Source organism: Gobio gobio (genome assembly GCF_949357685.1).
Source record: "Gobio gobio genome assembly, chromosome: 7".
NCBI classification, from domain to species: domain Eukaryota; kingdom Metazoa; phylum Chordata; class Actinopteri; order Cypriniformes; family Gobionidae; genus Gobio; species Gobio gobio.
This window is the reverse complement of record NC_137103.1, coordinates 50,931,651-50,952,924: the sequence shown is the minus strand read 5'-3', so window position 1 is coordinate 50,952,924 and position 21,274 is coordinate 50,931,651. Positions and strand designations below refer to the sequence as shown.

Here is a 21,274-nt window from a genome sequence, read left to right as displayed (position 1 = left end):
AAGAGACATTTTAGCATAGTTTTTATTTGGTGAACCACATTTAGTCTCGTTTTTACTCGTCAACAATAGTGCATCATACATTTAATTATAGTCATCGTCACATGACCAGCATTTACGTTGCGTCTCGTCTCATTTTCATCACGTGATAAAGGTTCGTTGACGACGATATTTAGTCATACTTTTCGTTGACGAAAGCAACACTAGCTCTGAGTATTACAGAAACGGCTGATCTATTAGGATTTTCATACACAACCATCGCTAGGGTTTACAGAGAATGATCTGAAAAAGAGACCGTATCCAGTGAGAGGCAGTTCTGTGTGTGAATGCCTTGTTGATTCCAGAGGTTAGAAGAGAATGACCAGACTGGCTCAAGATGGCAGAAGGTAAACTCAAACAAGCACTGGTTACAACTGAGGTCTGCAGAAGAGCTTCTCTGAACACACAACACGTCCAACCTTGAAGCAGACGGGCTACAACATCGGACAATAGAAGACTGAAAAGACATTGTCTAGTCTGTTGAGTCTGGATTTCTGCTGTGACGTTCAAATGGTCGGGTCAGATTTTGATGTTAACAACATGAAAGCATGCATCCGTCCTGTCTTGTATCAGCGGTTCAGGCTGATGGTGGTGTAACGGTGTGGGGATATTTTCTTGGCACACTTTGGCCCCCTTAGTACCAATTGTTGCTGGCCATGTCCATCCCTTTATCACCACAGTGTACCCATTTTCTGATGGCTACTTCCAGCAGGATAATGTGCCATGTCACAAAGCTCAAATAATTTCAAACTTGTTTCTTGAACATGACCGTGAGTTCACTAAACTCAAATGGCCTCCACAGTCACCAGATCACAGTCCAATAGAGCAGCTTTGGGATGTGCTGGAACGGGAGATTGCACACGGATGTGCAGCCGACTAATCTGCAGCAACTGCTATAACTAATATTATCATGCTTGTATGGACCAGAATCTCTAAGGAATGTTTCCAGCACCTTGTTGAATCTGTGCCACAAATAATTAAGGCAGTTCTGAAGGCAAAAGGGGTCCAACCCAGTACTAGTTAAGTGTACCTAATAAATTAACTGATGAGTGTATTTTTATGCTTATTTAGAGTTAAAACTAAAACCAATAATATAAAACCTTTTTTGTAAAAAAAAATAATAAATACTGAAATTAAATAAAATATGAAAGGTATTTTATTTAAGCTACATTTCTCATTTTCATTCTAAAACTTCATAAAAAAGATTTTGACATATTTAAAATAAACAATAAAAGTTACAAAAAATACACAACAAAATTACTAAAACATTAACTAAATTGAAAACAAAAACACAAAATTTAATTCTAATAAAATCTAATTAAAAATATTAACAAAGTCTTCCTTTAAATGAATAATACTGATTAGAGTATTGCACTGTTGGCTTATAACATACCAACTCCAAATTCTATTGTTGTCAATTGTACATCGAGTCTCCTTTGCTCTTTTTGTGTGAGATGCACTAATTATGATGCACATCATCTATGTATAGCGTTCCAAATCATTCACTTATGAGTAGGACTGGGTCTCACTAAAAATTGTTCAATACCGATACAATACCTTGACTTCAATACCAGTTCCTGAACGATACTTTTTTCGATACCAAATGTATTTTTCTCTTTTAACAAGATTACATTACCTCAAAAGTTTTTTAGTTTGTTGACTTTTTTTACAGACTCAAAGACTCATATATAGGATACTGGGGGGTGGTATACATGCTTCACGCTCAAGAACACACATAAAGCTTGCTGCAAAGCACTGGCAAAAGTAGCATAATGTTTATAAATGTAAAAATAGCTAGGAGACATTCATTTTAATTGTTTATTAATAAACTAGTGTTTTCTAAATCCGTGTTGGCTGCAAATATGGAGTTGATGATGCTGACTCATCACCCTATCAGCCTATTGAGGGAAATACACCTTTCATTTGGATTACATAATCAAAGTATTTGTTTTCGTTTTGAATTGGTTTGTTTAAACATAGATATTTTAAGCTTTCTATAGGCCGATTTCTAGGGCTGAGTATCGATTGAGAAGTTCCAATTCGATTCGATTTCGATTCGCATGGTCTCAAATCGATTCGATTTTGATTCTTGATTAAACTCAATTAATATATATTTAATACAAATACTATATTTATAAAAAAGAACACTGAACATAAGTTTACAAGTGGGTAATTAAAAAGAAATGAAGAGCCACAAACCTGTATATTAAACTCTTTTTATTTTAGGTACACTTGCGTACATTAAAACAGAACCCATCTCTATATTTCAAATGCATAAAATTTTGTTAAATACAATACAATTTTGATGCAACTTTATTCAAAAAAAATTTATCTGAGAAGTATTTTATATAATTTAGTTTTTATGGATATTTTGATATATTTATTCTAAAACAAAAAGGATATTGGATGATTTTCAGCCATTATCAGTACACGACAAGCTTTTTTTTTTTGCAGTTACTTTTCATACACAAGAAGCGCGTTCATACCGGGACACAAGTAGTTGCCGCGGTAATGAACAACAATATCTTAACGTGCTGACTTAAGTGGACTAATTTTTCAGGAAATATGTTTATAATATAAGCTATTAGGTCCTGCGCTGTCTATTGACTAGTTGATTTGAACTCTATAATGGCTAACGTACGTGCTTAAGTGAACGCTCAAGTTTAATACAATGATCATAATGCAAGGCAAGCATTCGCATGTATGTGATCTATTTTTAGCGGTTGTGTGCTCAGCTGTGGGGGTGTCGCAACGTCTGGGTGATGTCTCATCAAATGGTTCTGCAGATTTGTAGTATGACTACAGCATTTCACCTCAGCATTACAAACGTTGACAACGCACCGAAAGCCGCCATTTAAGCAATGAATGAATGAATGAATGACACTGTCAAGTGCTTCATATTTGTCGTGTTGTAGGTCTTCGTAGCAATTAGCTTGTTGTGAATATTGCATTGCGTGCTGTTGGCAAACAAGCCTTGTGAAATGTAGCCACAATATTTTTTTCTTTTCCACATCTTTTAGATGTGGGTTGGGACACTTACCTTCTATTTACACAGCACACATCTACTTCACAGCCGTAATGCACCACAGACGGTCGGGGTTACACACTACAGCCTCACGTGCGAGCCGCGTCTTTTTAATGTTTTTTCCACCACGGCCAATCATGCTGCATGCTGTTGACAAGATTAACCCCTTAGGTATCGAAATTTGGTATCGAACGACAAGACCTTTTACGATTCTCGATATTATCAAGGCAATTCGGTCGGTACCTAAAAAGTATCAAACTCTATACCCAGCCTTACTTATGAGTGTCCATAACGCTTAGAATGCTAAGTAGACTGTAAACCTGAAGGCAGCTCACTAGGTTTTGGAACAGTGTGCATGTTTAATTTTCTCAATTGATTCAGCTTCAGACGTGGGTCCCTGAATAAATCAATTCATATACAAATTCATCAGCTTATGAAACAAAAGCGATCCGTGTGTGTAGCCTACCTCACGGTTTCATTCTGTTGCAACAAAAACCAATATGAGTGTTTCTATCAAGCTTCTAAAGAAAGAAATTAGCAGATAACAGCCTCATTTACAAGAGGAGCACAGCATATTGGTGCTTGATATATCATGAATTCTATTTGCAGTAGGCTAGTAATTATGCAAAACTATTGATGAAAAAATATTTGAGAAGGGGTTAGCACATAAGATATGAAACTGCTTAAATCGATGCAAGAGAGACTGAAAATGCTATTATGATTAGAAGGCAATCTGCTATTCCTGCCACTGGTGTGAATTGAGAAAAATGACTGGCCATATATATATTGCACCAGCCATAAAACTGCATAATAGGATTAGGATTTCATAGTGGTTTTCTCCTGCATTTGCGCAAACAGCACAGGTGTCACTCGGGATGAGTCAGTCTCTGTGTCTGGATGAATCTGCACCTGTCACAAAAAATTGCTGAAGATGGATTGTGATTTTGTTCCTCATCAGACTCTGGCTTTCAAATCTCTTTTGCTAACTGTTTTCTATATGCAGCACAAATCATTGAACATATTTGTAAAACTGCACCATTTCCTAGTATTTCCGTGTTCTTTAAGCCTATTTTTTTTCTTAAAGGTTTTGGGACGCTACATGCACATGAACTTTAATGACATCCCATTCTTAATCCGTAGGATTTAATATGGAGTTGGCCCACCCTTTGTAGCGATAACAGCTTCAGCTCTTCTGGGAAGGCTTTCCACAAGGTTTAGGAGTGTGTTTATGGGAGTTTTTGACCATTCTTCTAGAAGCGCATTTGTGAGGTCAGGCACTGATGTTGGATGAGAAGGCCTGGCTCGCAGTCTCCTCTCTAATTCATCCCAAAGGTGTTCTATCGGGTTGAGGCCAGGACTCTGGGCAGGCCAGTCAAGTTCCTCCACACCAAACTCGCTCATCCATGTCTTTGTGCACTGGTGTGCAGTCATGTTGGGACAGGAAGGGGCCGTCCCCAAACTGTTCCCACAAAATTGGGAGCATGAAATTGTCCAAAATGTCTTGGTATGCTGAAGCATTAAGAGTTCTTTTCGCTGGAACTAAAGTGCCAAGCCCAAGACTAAGTGTTTGATAACTATTCCATTCCTGGGTTTTTCCTGTTAGATTAAATATTTAAAGTAATCATATTTATGTTGTTTCTGCATTCATTTGGAGATTAAATGTGAAATTATTACAATATAAAAATGTTAATGTGCAATGAATTAGTATGTTTATGTATACATACATACATACGCATGCATACATATTTGGTAACACTTTACTTAAAGCTTTTATCTATAATGCATTATATATTTTCATAAATAATTGTACCAATATTAAAATGCATTATAATATTCACAAATTCCTTGTTACATCTGAAATTGGTTTTGTTGCGTTTGAATGCATTATACTTTCTAAAAGTGTATTATAATGTAATACAACTATGGTTACAATTATTATGTGACCATACAATGCATTATAAGAGGCATTACAAGGCATAATTAATGCACTCAAATTCTTTTCTAATGCATTACACATAAAGGCTTTAAGTGTTTGTTTTTTTCCCCAAGAGCGAGCTTGAATGTGTTTTGTTTGAAAGGCTGCTCACTGCAGAGCTATGGGTGGAGCGTTGGGTGTAATGGGTGGAGCTAGAATGTCCAACCACACCCTAACCCTTCCCATTAGATCCACAGAGGTCACGCTCAACCCATGGAAAGTCATTGCACATTCAGAGCAAATTACTACAAGCATTTCTTTAGAATGACAGTCATTGTGCACAATAAGAGCTGGAATGTGCATAAAGAAAACAGTAAATAGTGTCAAATGTGAATTAATGGTGACTTTAATCTTGGAGTGTGTATGTACTGTGTGTACGTGTCCCATCCTGGATTTATTTACAGCAATTTTAAACCTGACACAATATCGTAAGTCAATCAAAGGCGCTTTAAAACCCCTCACGGCAAATCAATAGCATAAAATGCTTTTGGTCCAAGAGTTAGCGTTGAATGTGTCTCGGGCTAAAAACAAGTAATACATTGAATCCACACACAGCTTATCTGAGTCGAGTCGAGATCTGTTGCCGTTTCTTGTTTTAACAGGGGCATTTGGCCTTTTGAGGTCTTTATCTGCTTTAACAGACTGAATTTTCTCCCTGTTTTCCTGATAAACATGCTGTGATTGTGAAATTATCTCATTCAGTTCAGTGTGTGTGTTTGGTGCTGGCAACTCATCTTGTAGGCTGCCTGGAGAATGATGTTATCTTGGGACAAACCCGAAACTTTCATTTAAGGTTAATATGCTGGAGTTGGCTGCACTAGAATGTGGATATGAACACAGGATAAGACTAGTTTTATCACTACACTTTCAATATAAATTGTGTGAGTGTGTGTGTGTGTGTGTGTGTGTGTACACACCAAAGTAATGCCATCCTGTTCTTCATATAAAATGGTTTTCATGCCGTACCTTTAAGGAGAGCGAGATTTCAGAGTGATTTTAAAGTCATTTCATAGATTGACATTTACTTCCACCTGGTCTCGACTTAATGTGAGTTTAGCGGTGAGGGAATGTTTCTTTCATTTCTGTACAGCAGATGGTCACCTATCCTGGCAAAGTACTGTGGAGCATAATGGCAGCGCTCTTATCAGCATAAAAGCCATAAAGAGAGTGCTGCGACTTTGCAGTTTTTTTTGTGAGATTATTGATGTTATTTAAATTATCATTGACCCTATTTATTTTCATAATGCATGTTAGTGAATAATTGTGAATAATTCAGCTGTGAGTGTGTGTGTGTGTGTGTGTGTGTGTGTGTGTCCTGGTAAACCCTACATTCTGGGGTCAAAATGTCCCCACAAAGATGGCAATATCCAAAATACTTGTCCTTGTGGGGGCATTTATTTGTCCCCATGAGGAAAACCACTTATAAATCCTATTAAATTATGTTTTCTGAAAATGTAAAAATGCAGAAAGTTTTCTGTAATAGGTAGGTTTAGCGTTAGAAGATCGTTATGTCTATGGAATGTTGCCATAAAACATGAAAACACAACGTGTGTGTGCGCGTGTGTTTTTTTTAGGGTCAGTAAGATATTTTACCAGCAAGGAAGAATTAAATTGATCACAAGTGACATAAAGACATTTATAATGTTCTAATAGCTTTCTATTTCAAATACATGGTGTTCTTTGGAACTTTCTATTCATCAAAGAATCTTGTAAAAATGTATCATGATTTCCCCCAAAACATTAAAGGGGTGGTTGATTATGAGTTGACTTTTTTAACTTTAGTTAGTTTGTATTGTTGCTGTTTGAGCAAAAACAACATCTGCAAAGTTACGACGCTCAAAGTTCAAAGCAAAGGGAGATTTTTTTATTTTACAGAAATCGCTTTTTAAAGACTACAACAAACCGCTGGTAGCGACTACAGTGAGCTTCTTCACGGGTTAGTGTGTATATGTCTACGCCGTGTGATTCCGCGTATATGTCTATGCCGTGTGTATGTCTATGCCGCGTGATTTCGCGTGTATGTCTATGCCGTGTGATTCCGCGTATATGTCTATGCCATGTGTATGTCTATGCCGTGTGATTTCGCGTGTATGTCTATGCCGTGTGATTCCGCGTATATGTCTATGCCATGTGATTCCGCGTATATGTCTATGCCATGTGTATGTCTATGCCGTGTGATTTCGCGTGTATGTCTATGCCGTGTGATTTCGCGTGTATGTCTACGCCGTGTGATTCTGCGTATATGTCTATGCCGTGTGATTTTGCGTGTATGTCTACGCCGTGTGATTCCGCGTGTATGTCTACGCCGTGTGATTCAGCGTATATGTCTATGCCGTGTGATTTCGCGTGTATGTCTATGCCGTGTGATTCCGCGTGTATGTCTACGCCGTGTGATTCCGCGTATATGTCTTTGCCGTGTGATTCCGCGTATATGTCTACGTCATGTGATTCCGCGTATATGTCTTTGCCGTGTGATTCCGCGTGTATCTCTATGCCGTGTGTATGTCTATGCCGTGTGATTCCGCGTGTATGTCTATGCTTTGTGATTCCGCGTGTATGTCTACGCCGTGTGATTCCGCGTGTATGTCTACGCCGTGTGATTCCGCGTGTATGTCTACGCCGTGTGATTCCGTGTATATGTCTATGCCGCGTGATTCCGTGTGTATGTCTACGCCGTGTGATTCCGCGTATGTCTACGCCGTGTGATTCCGCGTATATGTCTACATCATGTGATTCCGCTTATGTTTATGCCGTGTGATTCCGCGTGTATGTCTACGCTGTGTGATTCTGCGTGTATGTCCACGCCGTGATTCCGCGTGTATGTCTATGCCGTGTAATTCCGCGTGTATGTCCACACCATGTGATTCCGCTTGTATGTCTATGCCGTGTGATTCCGCTTGTATATCTACGCCATGTGATTCTGCATGTATGTCTACGCCGTGTGATTCCGCGTGTATGTCTACGCCGTGTGATTCCGCGTGAATGTAAATGTTTTTATAAACACACCAAATAATGTTTTTTTGAAAATGTAAAAATGCAGAATGTTTCTTGTGATGGGCAGGTTTAGGGGCTGGGTCTGTGTGTGTGCGTGTGTGCGTGGTGTGCGCATGCGTGCGTGTGTGTGTGATGGGTAGGTTTAGGGGTAGGGGCAGTGTAGGGGGATAGAATGAAACGGCGTTGATAAACACGCTAAAAAGCGATTAAGCGTCTTTATAGCACGCCAAAATGGCATAGTGAATTGGCGTGTCATACATACGCCATTTCATGAGATCAGTCTGCATAGACTGTAAAAAAAATATGGACGTAGTGTCCGTGACGTCACCCATAGATTTCTGAAGAGAGTTTTTGAAACGTAAAGTCGACTGTTGCCATCTTGGCAACACGTCACCGTGCGTTACTCCCGGATAACTGACAATGGGCAAAGAGTCGGGACGTGGGTGGAGCCGATTTGACGTAATGACTAACAGACAGCAGATAAACGCTATCCACCTGTCACTCAAAGTGGCCACGGCCTTTATTATGCAAACTTTAAGGCTTTATATAATGTAAAACGAATGAGTTATACAAAAATTCAACCCCCTCACAGTTATGAAGGGCAAAATTAGCCGTATAGCCCAAAAACACAATTAGTACCAGACTGTAAACATGTTTTTTTTTCTGCTGTAAAGTTGGGCATTTTAACATGGGGCTCAATGAGATTCTGCTCAATTCTGGAGCCTGTCTTTAGCGGCCAGTCGTTGAACTGCAGTTTAAGTCACTTCCGTATTGGCTTCAAGAGAAACTGCGGGAGGTTGCCGCTTGGTGTCTGCATGAGGTAATCGGAGCTGCCAACACAAGCTCTTGAAGCTCCGCCCTCTTCTTGAATCGGGACAGGGAGCTGCAGCTCATTTGCATTTAAAGTGACACAGACAAAAAAGGCTTTTGCTCACCCTCAAAAAGTGACAATTTTAACATGCTATAAAAAATTATCTGTGGGGTATTTTGAGCTAAAACTCCACATACACTCTGGGGACATCAAAAAAGGGGCATAATAGGACCCCTTTAAACAGCACAACTGTTTTGAACACTGATAATAATGAGAAATGTTTCAGCGAATCAGCATAATAGAATGATTTCTGAAGGATCATGTGACTGTAATAATGCTGATAATTCATCTTTGATCACAGGAATAAATTACATTTTAAAATATATTACAGTATAAAACTTTATAAATTGCAGTAAATTAGATTTTTTTTTTTAGCATAAACGACTTTTCATAAATAACATTGTGTGATTATTTATGGATTGAAGTGATAATTTCCCTGTCATTTTCCATTGAATGGCTCTGCACAAACAAATGTGCTTCTTAAAAAAATCTGCCTTTCATTAAGAAGTCATTAACAAACATTATAATAATACTTAACAGATCATTAGCTCAAGTAAATTTAAATATGATTATGCATGAAACCATATCAATCAAAATTTCATGGCAACTCTCTGAATGTGCTTTAACTAATGATCTGTTGAGAATTATATAATGCAATAATGTTTACTGACATTTTTTACATGTTATGAAGGAAATGCGAGTGGTTCTTGCACATGTAAAACACTAACAGGGTGTTGACAGGCTGTTGCCAAGGCGTTTTCTGGTCTGTGAACCTTTTCTAATGTAAGTCTGTGGGGTTTTCTCACCTTTTTTCTCGGCTGACAGGTGTAAATCCAGAAGCTTCGAAAGTGATTTGAGCGATCATTCATGCCTGGAGCTCACGAAAATGTTAATTACATGGCAAAGTTTAATACTTTGTGTTCGGAGTAATAATGATAGTAATGCTAACTTATAAAAACTACTAATAACCTATAGGAGAAATTCTGATGAATTCTTTCAAAGATCTGTAATGACTAATCAAAATAAATGTATAAATATCCCCTTCAGGCGTGTAGTATTCCCAAAAATCAATGCTTGCTCACTTTTTGTATGAGATGTTGAAACATCGGCCGCTGGGTTCCATATCCCTCTTGAGGAGCTGTTAATAGTGGCAGCTCCATCCGTACAGTCGCGGCTCGCGTGCTTCATCACTGCCAGCTCTGTTTAAAGCGGACCGGCTCGGTGGCGGCTGCCGTACGAAACTTCTCCATTCAATCTCCTTCATGAGCTGTCATTCTGCTTTCTCATCATTGAGCTTCAGAGCTCAGTTTAGGCATGTTAACTAAAACGAAGCATTGCTGAACTGATTGAGAAAGACAGCGTTTGAAAAGTGTCCAGTGTATCAAAATGTGGGAAGGCAGATCAGGACCGACACAACTGATAGAATCAGAGAAACTGGATTATGGAATAGAAGTGATTATCCAATGGGCCGGGGCGGGGCTAGTTGTCACACAAGGACGTTTTTGCAAGGACTTTAAGGAAGTTGTCCCATATATGTTTATGCTGTATATGCGACAGGTTTTACATTTAAACGTTTTGTTTCTTTCAGTTTTTTAAATTGATTGTTCTGTGCATTATTATTGTTTTATTTTTTAAATTTAGCTGAAAAGCCCATGTAGCCTGACAAGCCAGACCCGCATCAAGATGTTGGGTCTGGAAACTCACCATTGGCAGGGCTCAATCCGAGGGGCGGGATAAAAGGTTGTCTTTCAAATTCCCTCTGTGCACAATTGGATAGCGCCATGAGCGCCACAGCCAACCAGAGCAAAAAAGAAGGTGAAGCCGAGCTAACGTTAGTTGATAGATTAAACTTTTGCCGTATCCGGTCGGCAAAACTTTGAACATTTCATCTTTTCTTAAGAATGACTTCAGTGTCGTTCTTTGATCTTTTCTCAAAGAAAAGCTTAACTCCAAGTCTTCCGGAGTCGCGGCAAAGCCGATTCAAAAGACCGCTGTTCGTCAGCTTTGTTGACGAGTAGCATGCAGAACCTCCGCAACTCTGCCGTGACGTGCCGTCATTGTTAAGCCCACCCACCGACTCTATACACGCTGTGATTGGCCTGACCAGCGTTTGGTTTTTCCAGCTCTCAGGTCTACCGAGAGTTGCTACACTCACGGCAAAATACATTTTCTGCTGCTTGGGTGCGTCTAGATTTCTAGGCTATATAATATGCCATTTAAGGTCAGATTTCCAATTGTGTGTGCATGGGTGTGCGCACACACACTGACAGTGTCTTTTACTGTAGCTCAGACCCTGGATCACAAAACCAGTCATAAGGCTACATTTTTTGAAATTGAGATTTTATACATCATAATAAATATACTTTCCATTGATGTATGGTTTGTTAGGACAATATTTGGCCGAGAGACAACTATTTGAAAATCTGGAATCTGAGGGTGCAAAAAAATCTAAATATTGAGAAAATCGCCTTTTAAAGTTGTCCAAATTAAGTCCCTAGCAATGCATATTACTACTAATAATACATTTTTGATATATTTACAGTAAGAAATTTAAAACGTATCTTCATTGAACATGATCTTTTCTTTAATATCGAAATGACTTTTGGCATATTTGGCAAAATCGATAATTTTGACTCATGCAATGTATTGTTGGCTATTGCCACAAATATACCCATGTGACTTATGAATGATTTTATGGTCCAGGGTCATATATATAGATATATAGATATTGGATGGTTGGATGGATGGATGGATGGATGGATGGATGGATGGATGGATGGATGGATGGATGGATGGATGGATGGATGGATGGATGGATGGATGGATGGATGGATGGATGGATAAATGGATGGATGGATAGATAGATAGATAGATAGATGGATGGATGGATAGATAGATAAATAGATGGATGGATGGATGGATGGATGGATGGATGGATGGATGGATGGATGGATGGATGGATGGATAAATAGATGGATGGATGGATTGATAAATAGATGGATAGATAGATGGATGGATGATAGATAAATAGACGGATGGATGGATAGATAGATAGGCACACTATATGCACCTTTCAATGTAATTAGACATACTTTTTTAAAAAAAAAAAAAAAATTTAAAACGTATCTTCATTGAACATGATCTTTTCTTTAATATCGTAATGACTTTTGGCATATTTGGCAAAATCGATAATTTTGACTCATGCAATGTATTGTTGGCTATTGCCACAAATATACCCATGTGACTTATGAATGATTTTATGGTCCAGGGTCATATATATAGATATATAGATATTGGATGGTTGGATGGATGGATGGATGGATGGATGGATGGATGGATGGATGGATGGATAAATGGATGGATGGATAGATAGATAGATAGATAGATAGATGGATGGATGGATAGATAGATAAATAGATGGATGGATGGATGGATGGATGGATGGATGGATGGATGGATAAATAGATGGATGGATGGATTGATAAATAGATGGATAGATAGATGGATGGATGATAGATAAATAGACGGATGGATGGATAGATAGATAGGCACACTATATGCACCTTTCAATGTAATTAGACATACTTTTTTAAAAAAAAAATTAAAATTTAAAACGTATCTTCATTGAACATGATCTTTTCTTTAATATCGTAATGACTTTTGGCATATTTGGCAAAATCGATAATTTTGACTCATGCAATGTATTGTTGGCTATTGCCACAAATATACCCATGTGACTTATGAATGATTTTATGGTCCAGGGTCATATATATAGATATATAGATGGATGGATGGATGGATGGATGGATGGATGGATGGATGGATGGATGGATGGATGGATGGATGGATGGATGGATGGATGGATGGATAGATAGATAGATAGATAGATAAATAGATGGATGGATGGATAGATAGATAAATAGATGGATGGATGGAAGGATGGATAAATAGATGGATGGATGGATTGATAAATAGATGGATAGATAGATGGATGGATGATAGATAAATAGACGGATGGATGGATAGATAGACACACTATATGCACCTTTCAATGTAATTAGACATATTTTTTTTTTAAATTTTAACTATTTTAAATCTTTTTTTGTACTTTCTAAAAAATGTATTTTTTTATTATTATTTTCTTATCAAATGCTAATAATTACAAAAATAATAATTTTTCGTGTTTTCTTTTTCTAGATGAGGCAACCTCCAGCTATGTACTATAATGATAAATGGTGAGTAAAAGCTTACTCTTTTAAAAGCTTAAAATATTACAATAATATATATATGCAATACAATGTAATTTTGCACTATATTTATTTTTCGTTAACTTGCCTGTGGCTCGCCTGTTACCAGGTCACAGTTTCAGTCAGATGGCAAACAGCAAATTAGCTACTCATACAGTAGCAGAGAGTAATTCAGCCAGTTATATTTTGTTTAGATTATATTACAATAAATGATTTCTTTGTAAAGCATCCCTGTGATATTTTCTCACTTCCATAAATGTGCTGATTGGTTCTCTTCCCCACTGAGAAGACGACTCAGCTAGAAAGCCGCTATATGCCGACACAGCTCTGTTATCAGAAGTCTAAACGGCTGAAAACTTCAGAGCAGGATTCACACAGCGCTCTCATTTCCACACAGGCAACACGACAGAGGACTGCTGCTTTCAAACACGTCTCCACCTCATATTCTTTCATACTTTCTAACATAAACAATCTCCTGCGACGTCAGTAGATAAAAATCATAATATTTGATTAACTGTCTATTCAAATATTTGGTTAGGTGGGGGGTAATAAGCAGTTTTTGTGCTGTGTGTCAGCAGGAGGGATGTTCTGTACTGACTCCACTAACCAACGTTCCATACCTTTGGTTGAATTCCTTCTCCTCTTAAAGGGATAGTTCACCCAAAAGTGAAATTCTACCTTTTATTTACACCTTAATACGGGTTTAGAATGACCTGAGGGTGAGTAAATAATGACAGAATCTACAATACTGTCAAGCATTTAAAAAAATCAAAAGAATATGAATCATGCATTCCAAGTCTCCTGAAGGATATTTTATTCACACTCTTGAATAAACTATTTTATCTCAAATGTTCCAGCTTTAAAAAGGAAAGCACTACAGGCAAAACCATAGTTTTTTTCATGCACTAGTCAATGTTGACATTTTGGGATAGTTTGAGCTTTGAGACTAGACAAGAGGAAAGAAAACATCCAAAACATTTAAGTGTTCATTTTATTACGTTATCTATTTGCATCTGATCTCAATCACTTTAATGGCTTTTTCTCAACTACAACAAAACATATTTTTTCTCCTGCACTGCCCTTATGAAAAAGTTTATTGAAGTGTGCTATTAGTAATCTTCTTTTAAATTAAAAATAAGAAAGTATACGTTCAGTCCACTTTTTATGTACTTCTCAGTAATATACATAAAATTGCATTTAAGTATACAAGACTTGTACTGACAGAAAAGTATAAGTATATTTGGCCTATACTTGTACTCAGTCTTTTGACTGAGCTATACTTAACCCTTAAATGCATGACTGTTTCGCCAAACATTCTTACATATTCGGGTCTTTAGGGACCCGGATCTATATCTAACATGGATAGATCTATACCTGTCGCGATAATATATAAAACTCCTGATATTAGAGCAACAATTACAGAAGAATAAAATAAAACATATTTCGTTACCTTTTGTATATAAATATAAAAAATATGTTGGTGTGTGTGCAGTTCTACTCTGTCTTTACAAAGTTATTTTCTTTAACTTGCACCTAAAAAGGTGCGTTTGCTTCAGCTATTGCTCTATTTAAAATTGTGATAAATCATGATACAATCATCTTTTTGGTTGGATTTCCCTTTTTTGATATAATTGACTTTGTCCAACTGGCAGATAAAGTTATTCCCCATTGTGTCACTTCTAAAATGTACCAACAGTCTTGTCTGTACAGTGTTTCTGTTTTCAATTTTAGTTTTGTAAATTTTAACTCTTTCCCCGCCATTGACGGAAATTTCTGTCTTTCCATGTTTTCACTTGAGCTATTAGACATCTACTGAAAGAGTAATGAATCTCCTGATCAAAACACAGACGAAGAAGCAGAAACAAGCGATAGCATATGTAATCAGATGCATATGTAAAATCAACATTAAACGGCATTTAAATCAAAACTGCCTAATGTTACTGAATGGATCTACTCCATCTGTGTTTTGATCATCGTTCTGAATCCCATCTGGATGTAGTATGACAGAAAAGAAACGTTTTGAGCTAAAAGCTGAGAATCACTTTTTTGTGAAACTTACCCACATTCAAGAGTTGATAAAAAAAAAGGAATACATTAAGCTAGAATAAAAGTTTTTTGTTTAAAAGCAGAGGCTCTGTTCTTTCATAAAATAAAATATTCTGGGGGCCATGAACTTTTATGCAAATTATCAAAAATGCTGGAAGTGGTTGGCAACTTTTAAGAGTTAATAAATATAATCTTAACCCTCTATGGCATGGTGTTGCCCTCGGGCAACAAACTGCCTTTTTGGACCTCACACCGCCCCTTTAACTTAAAGTTTTATAAATAATATCACCTGACATGTCTGTTCATTGAAATGAGGGGCTGAAGTGGGTGTGACTTTTTGTTTGGGGGTGGAGCAGTCCTTTCATGAAGCAAAGCCACATGGGACACAGTGTCACCAATTGGTTAGATAAATAACACTTTTTAACATGTTTAAATTTAAATAACTTTATATAAAAATATATGCATGTGCATCAGTATGTAAAGAAGTATGTTTGATTTGTTTAAATATTTTTGTTTTTATTTATATACTAAAACTATACTAACATTTTTGTTTGTTGCCTCAGGGCAACACTGTGCAATTAGACCACTTTTGTTCAGGTGGTATCATAGTGTTAGTACCATATGGTGCATTCAAGTCCTCCTGAGAAGTTTGTTTTACAAGTTCAGAAAACTCAAAGATTGTGCATTATGTATGTCATTTATGTTTTTTTATATTATTAATAACACCGATCAGGCATAACATTATGACCTAATGGTCCCTAATATTGTGTTGCTCCCCATATTGCTGCCAAAACAGCCCTGAGCCGTTGAGGCATGGACTCCACTAGACCCCTGAATGTGTGCTGTGGTATCTGGCACCAAGATGTTAGCAGCAGATCCTTTAAGTCCTGTAAGTTGCGAGGTGGGGCCTCCATGGATCGGACATGTTTGTTCAGCACATCCCACAGATGCTCGATTGGATTGAGGTCTGGGAACTTTGGAGGCCAAGTCAACACGCCAGACACATGCCAGAGAGGGCTAAGACAGTGTATACCATTACATAAAAGTGTAAATTATTAAATTATTAAATAAAATCAAAATGGACAAAAATTCAAAATTACGACAGTGTATACTATTACATAAAATTGGAAATGTATCAATTATTACATAAAAGTGGAAAGGAAATGTATCAATTATTACATAAAGTAAAAATAGACCAATTCTAAATTACGACAGTGTATACTATTACATAAAAATGGAAATTTATCAATTATTACATAAAAGTGGAAATTTCATCAATTATTACATGAAGTCAAAATAGACAAATTCAAAATTATGACAGTGTATGCTTTTACATAAAAGTGGAAATTATTCAATTACATAAAGTCAAAATTGACAAAAATTCAAAATGACGACAGTGTATACTATTACATAAAAGTGGAAATGTATCAATTATTACATAAAAGTGGAAATTTCATAAATTACTACATGAAGTCAAAATGGACAATAATTCAAAATTACGACAGTGTATACTATTACATAAAAGTGGAAATTTCATAAATTATTACATGAAGTCAAAATGGACAAAAATTCAAAAGTACGACAGTGTATACTATTACATAAAAGTGGAAATTTCATCAATTATTACATGAAGTCAAAATGGACAAAAATTCAAAATTATGACAGTGTATACTATTACATAAAAGTGGAAATGTCATCAATTATTACATAAAAGTGGAAATTTCATCAATTATTACATAAAGACAAAATGGACAAAAATTCAAAATTATGACAGTGTATACTATTACATAGAAGTGGAAATGTCATCAATTATTACATAAAAGTGGAAATGTCATCAATTATTACATAAAGTAAAAATAGACCAATTCTAAATTACGACAGTGTATACTATTACATAAAAATGGAAATTTATCAATTATTACATAAAAGTGGAAATTTCATCAATTATTACATGAAGTCAAAATGGACAAAAATTCAAAATTATGACAGTGTATACTATTACATAGAAGTGGAAATGTCATCAATTATTACATAAAAGTGGAAATGTCATCAATTATTACATAAAAGTGGAAATTTCATCAATTACATGAAGTCAAAATGGACAAAATTCTAAATTACGACAGTGTATACTATTACATAAAAGTGGAAATGTATCAATTATTACATAAAAGTGGAAATTTCATCAATTACATGAAGTCAAAATGGACCATAATTCAAAATTATGACAGTGTATACTATTACATAAAAGGGGAAATTTCATCAATTATTACATAAAGTCAAAATCGACATATTCAAAATTATGACAGTATATACTATTACATAAAAGTGGAAATGTCATCAATTATTACATAAAAGTGGAAATGTCATCAATTATTACATAAAGTAAAAATAGACCAATTCTAAATTACGACAGTGTATACTATTACATAAAAATGGAAATTTATCAATTATTACATAAAAGTGGAAATTTCATCAATTATTACATAAAGACAAAATGGACAAAAATTCAAAATTATGACAGTGTATACTATTACATAGAAGTGGAAATGTCATCAATTATTACATAAAAGTGGAAATGTCATCAATTATTACATAAAAGTGGAAATTTCATCAATTACATGAAGTCAAAATGGACAAAATTCTAAATTACGACAGTGTATACTATTACATAAAAGTGGAAATGTATCAATTATTACATAAAAGTGGAAATTTCATCAATTACATGAAGTCAAAATGGACCATAATTCAAAATTATGACAGTGTATACTATTACATAAAAGGGGAAATTTCATCAATTATTACATAAAGTCAAAATCGACATATTCAAAATTATGACAGTATATACTATTACATAAAAGTGGAAATGTCATCAATTATTACATAAAAGTGGAAATTTCATCAATTATTACATAAAGTCAAAATGGACAAAAATTCAAAATTACGACAGTGTATTATACTATTACATAAAAGTGGAAATTTCCTCAATTATTACATGAAGACAAAATGGACAAAAATTCAAAATTAGTACAGTATATACTATTACATAAAAGTGGAAATGTATCAATTATTACATAAAAGTGGAAATTATTCAATTATTACATAAAGTCAAAATGGACAAACATTTCAAAATTACGACAGTGTATACTATTACATAAAAGTGGAAATTTCATTAAAGTCAGAATGGGCAAAAATTCAAAATTATGACAGTGTATACTATTACATAAAAGTGGAAATTTCATCAATTATTACATAGTCAAAATGGACAACAATTCAAAATTACGACAGTGTATACTATTACATAAAGTGGAAATTTAATCAATTATTACATATAAGTGGAAATTATTCAATTATTACAGTCAAAATGGACAATAATTCAAAATTACGACAGTGTATACTATTACATAAAAGTGGAAATTTCATCAATTATTACATGAAGTCAAAATGGACAAAAATTCAAAAGTACGACAGTGTATACTATTACATAAAAGTGGAAATTTCATCAATTATTACATAAAAGTGGAAATTATTCAATTATTACAGTCAAAATTGACAATAATTCAAAATTATGACAGTGTATACTATTACATAAAAGGGGAAATTTCATCAATAATTACATAATAGTGGAAATTTCATCAATTATTACAAAGACAAAATGGACAAAAATTCTAAATTACGACAGTGTATACTATTACATAAAAGTGGAAATTTCATCAATTATTACATGAAGTCAAAATGGACAAAAATTCAACAGTACAACAGTGTATACTATTACATAAAAGTGGAAATTTCATCAATTATTACAAAGACAAAATGGACAAAAATTCTAAATTACGACAGTGTATACTATTACATAAAAGTGGAAATTTCATCAATTATTACATGAAGTCAGAATAGACAAATTCTAAATTACGACAGTGTATACTATTACATAAAGTGGAAATTTCATCAATTATTACATAAAAGTGGAAATTATTCAATTATTACAGTCAAAATTGACAATAATTCAAAATTATGACAGTGTATACTATTACATAAAAGGGGAAATTTCATCAATAATTACATAATAGTGGAAATTTCATCAATTTTTACATAAAGACAAAATGGACAAAAATTCTATATTACGACAGTGTATACTATTACATAAAAGTGGAAATTTCATCAATTATTACATAAAAGTGGAAATTTCATCAATTATTACATAAAGACAAAATGGACAAAAATTCTAAATTACGGCAGTGTATACTATTACATAAAAGTGGAAATTTCATCAATTATTACATGAAGTCAAAATGGACAAAAATTCAAAATTATGACAGTGTATACTATTACAAAAAATTGGAAATTTCATCAATTATTACATAAAAGTGGAAATTTCATCAATTATTACATAAAGACAAAATGGACAAAAATTCTAAATTACGACAGTGTATACTATTACATAAGTGGAAATTTCATCAATTATTACATGAAGTCAAAATGGACAGAAAATTCAAAATTATGACAGTGTATACTATTACATAAAAGTGGAAATTTCATCAATTATTAAATAAAAGTGGAAATTTCATCAATTATTACATAAAGACAAAATGGACAAAAAATCTAAATTATGACAGTGTATACTATTACACAAAAGTGGAAATTTCATCAATTATTACATAAAAGTGGAAATTTCATCAATTATTACATGAAGTCAAAATGGACAAAAATTCAAAATTATGACAGTGTATACTATTACATAAAAGTGGAAATTTCATCAATTATTACATAAAAGTGGAAATTTCATCAATTATTACATAAAGACAAAATGGACAAAAATTCTAAATTACGACAGTGTATACTATTACATAAAAGTGGAAATTTCATCAATTATTACATGAAGTCAAAATGGACAAAAATTCTAAATTACGACACTGTATACTATTACATAAAAGTGGAAATTTCATCAATTATTACATGAAGTCAAAATGGACAAAAATTCTAAATTACGACATTGTATACTATTACATAAAAGTGGAAATTTCATCAATTATTACATAAAGACAAAATGGACAAAAATTCTAAATTATGACAGTGTATACTATTACATAAAAGTGGAAATTTCATAAATTTTTACATAAAGACAAAATGGACAAAAATTATATTACGACAGTGTATACTATTACATAAAAGTGGAAATTTCATAAATTATTACATGAAGTCAAAATAGAAAAATTCAAAAGTACGACAGTGTATACAATTACATAAAAGTGGAAATTTCATAAATTATTACAAAATTGGAAATTTCATCAATTATTACATAAAGACAAAATGGACAAAAATTCTAAATTACGACAGTGTATACTATTACATAAAATTGGAAATTTCATCAATTATAACATGAAGTCAAAATAGACAAATTCTAAATTACGACAGTGTATACTATTACATAAAAGTGGAAATTTCATCAATTACATGAAGTCAAAATGGACAAAATTTCTAAATTACGACAGTGTATACCATTACATAAAAGTGGAAATTATTCAATTATTACATAAAGTCAAAATGGACCATAATTCAAAATTATGACAGTGTATACTCTTACATAAAAGTGGAAATTTCATCAATTATTACATGAAGTCAAAATGGACAAAAATTCTAAATTGCGACAGTGTATACTATTACATAAAAGTGGAAATTTCATAAATTATTACATGAAGTCAAAATGGACAAAAATTCAAAATTACGACAGTGTATATATACTATTACATAAAAGTGGAAATTTCATCAATTATTATATAAAGTCAAAATGGACAAAAAATCATAATTATGACAGTGTATTCTATTACATAAAAGTGAAAAGGTATCAATTATTACATGAAGTCAAAATGGACAAAAATTCTAAATTACGACAGTGTATACTATTACATAAAAGTGGAAATTTCATCAATTATTACATAAAAGTGGAAATTTCATCAATTATTACATAAAGACAAAATGGACAAAAATTCTAAATTATGACAGTGTATACTATTACATAAAAGTGGAAATTTCATCAATTATTACATGAAGACAAAATGGACAAAAATTATATTACGACAGTG

The 21,274-nt window shown here is 34.3% G+C and overlaps 1 protein-coding gene across 2 annotated transcripts in view; it reads left to right on the top strand.

Annotated features, from left to right (window-relative positions):
* b3galt1b (UDP-Gal:betaGlcNAc beta 1,3-galactosyltransferase, polypeptide 1b) overlaps positions 1-21,274 on the top strand; it is a 303,243-nt gene that overhangs the window by 274,006 nt on the left and 7,963 nt on the right. For both annotated transcript variants that reach the window (XM_079821412.1, XM_079821411.1), the window contains exon 4: positions 13,099-13,136. The gene's annotated coding sequence lies outside the window, so the exon portion shown is untranslated. The remainder of the gene's footprint in view (positions 1-13,098; positions 13,137-21,274) is intronic.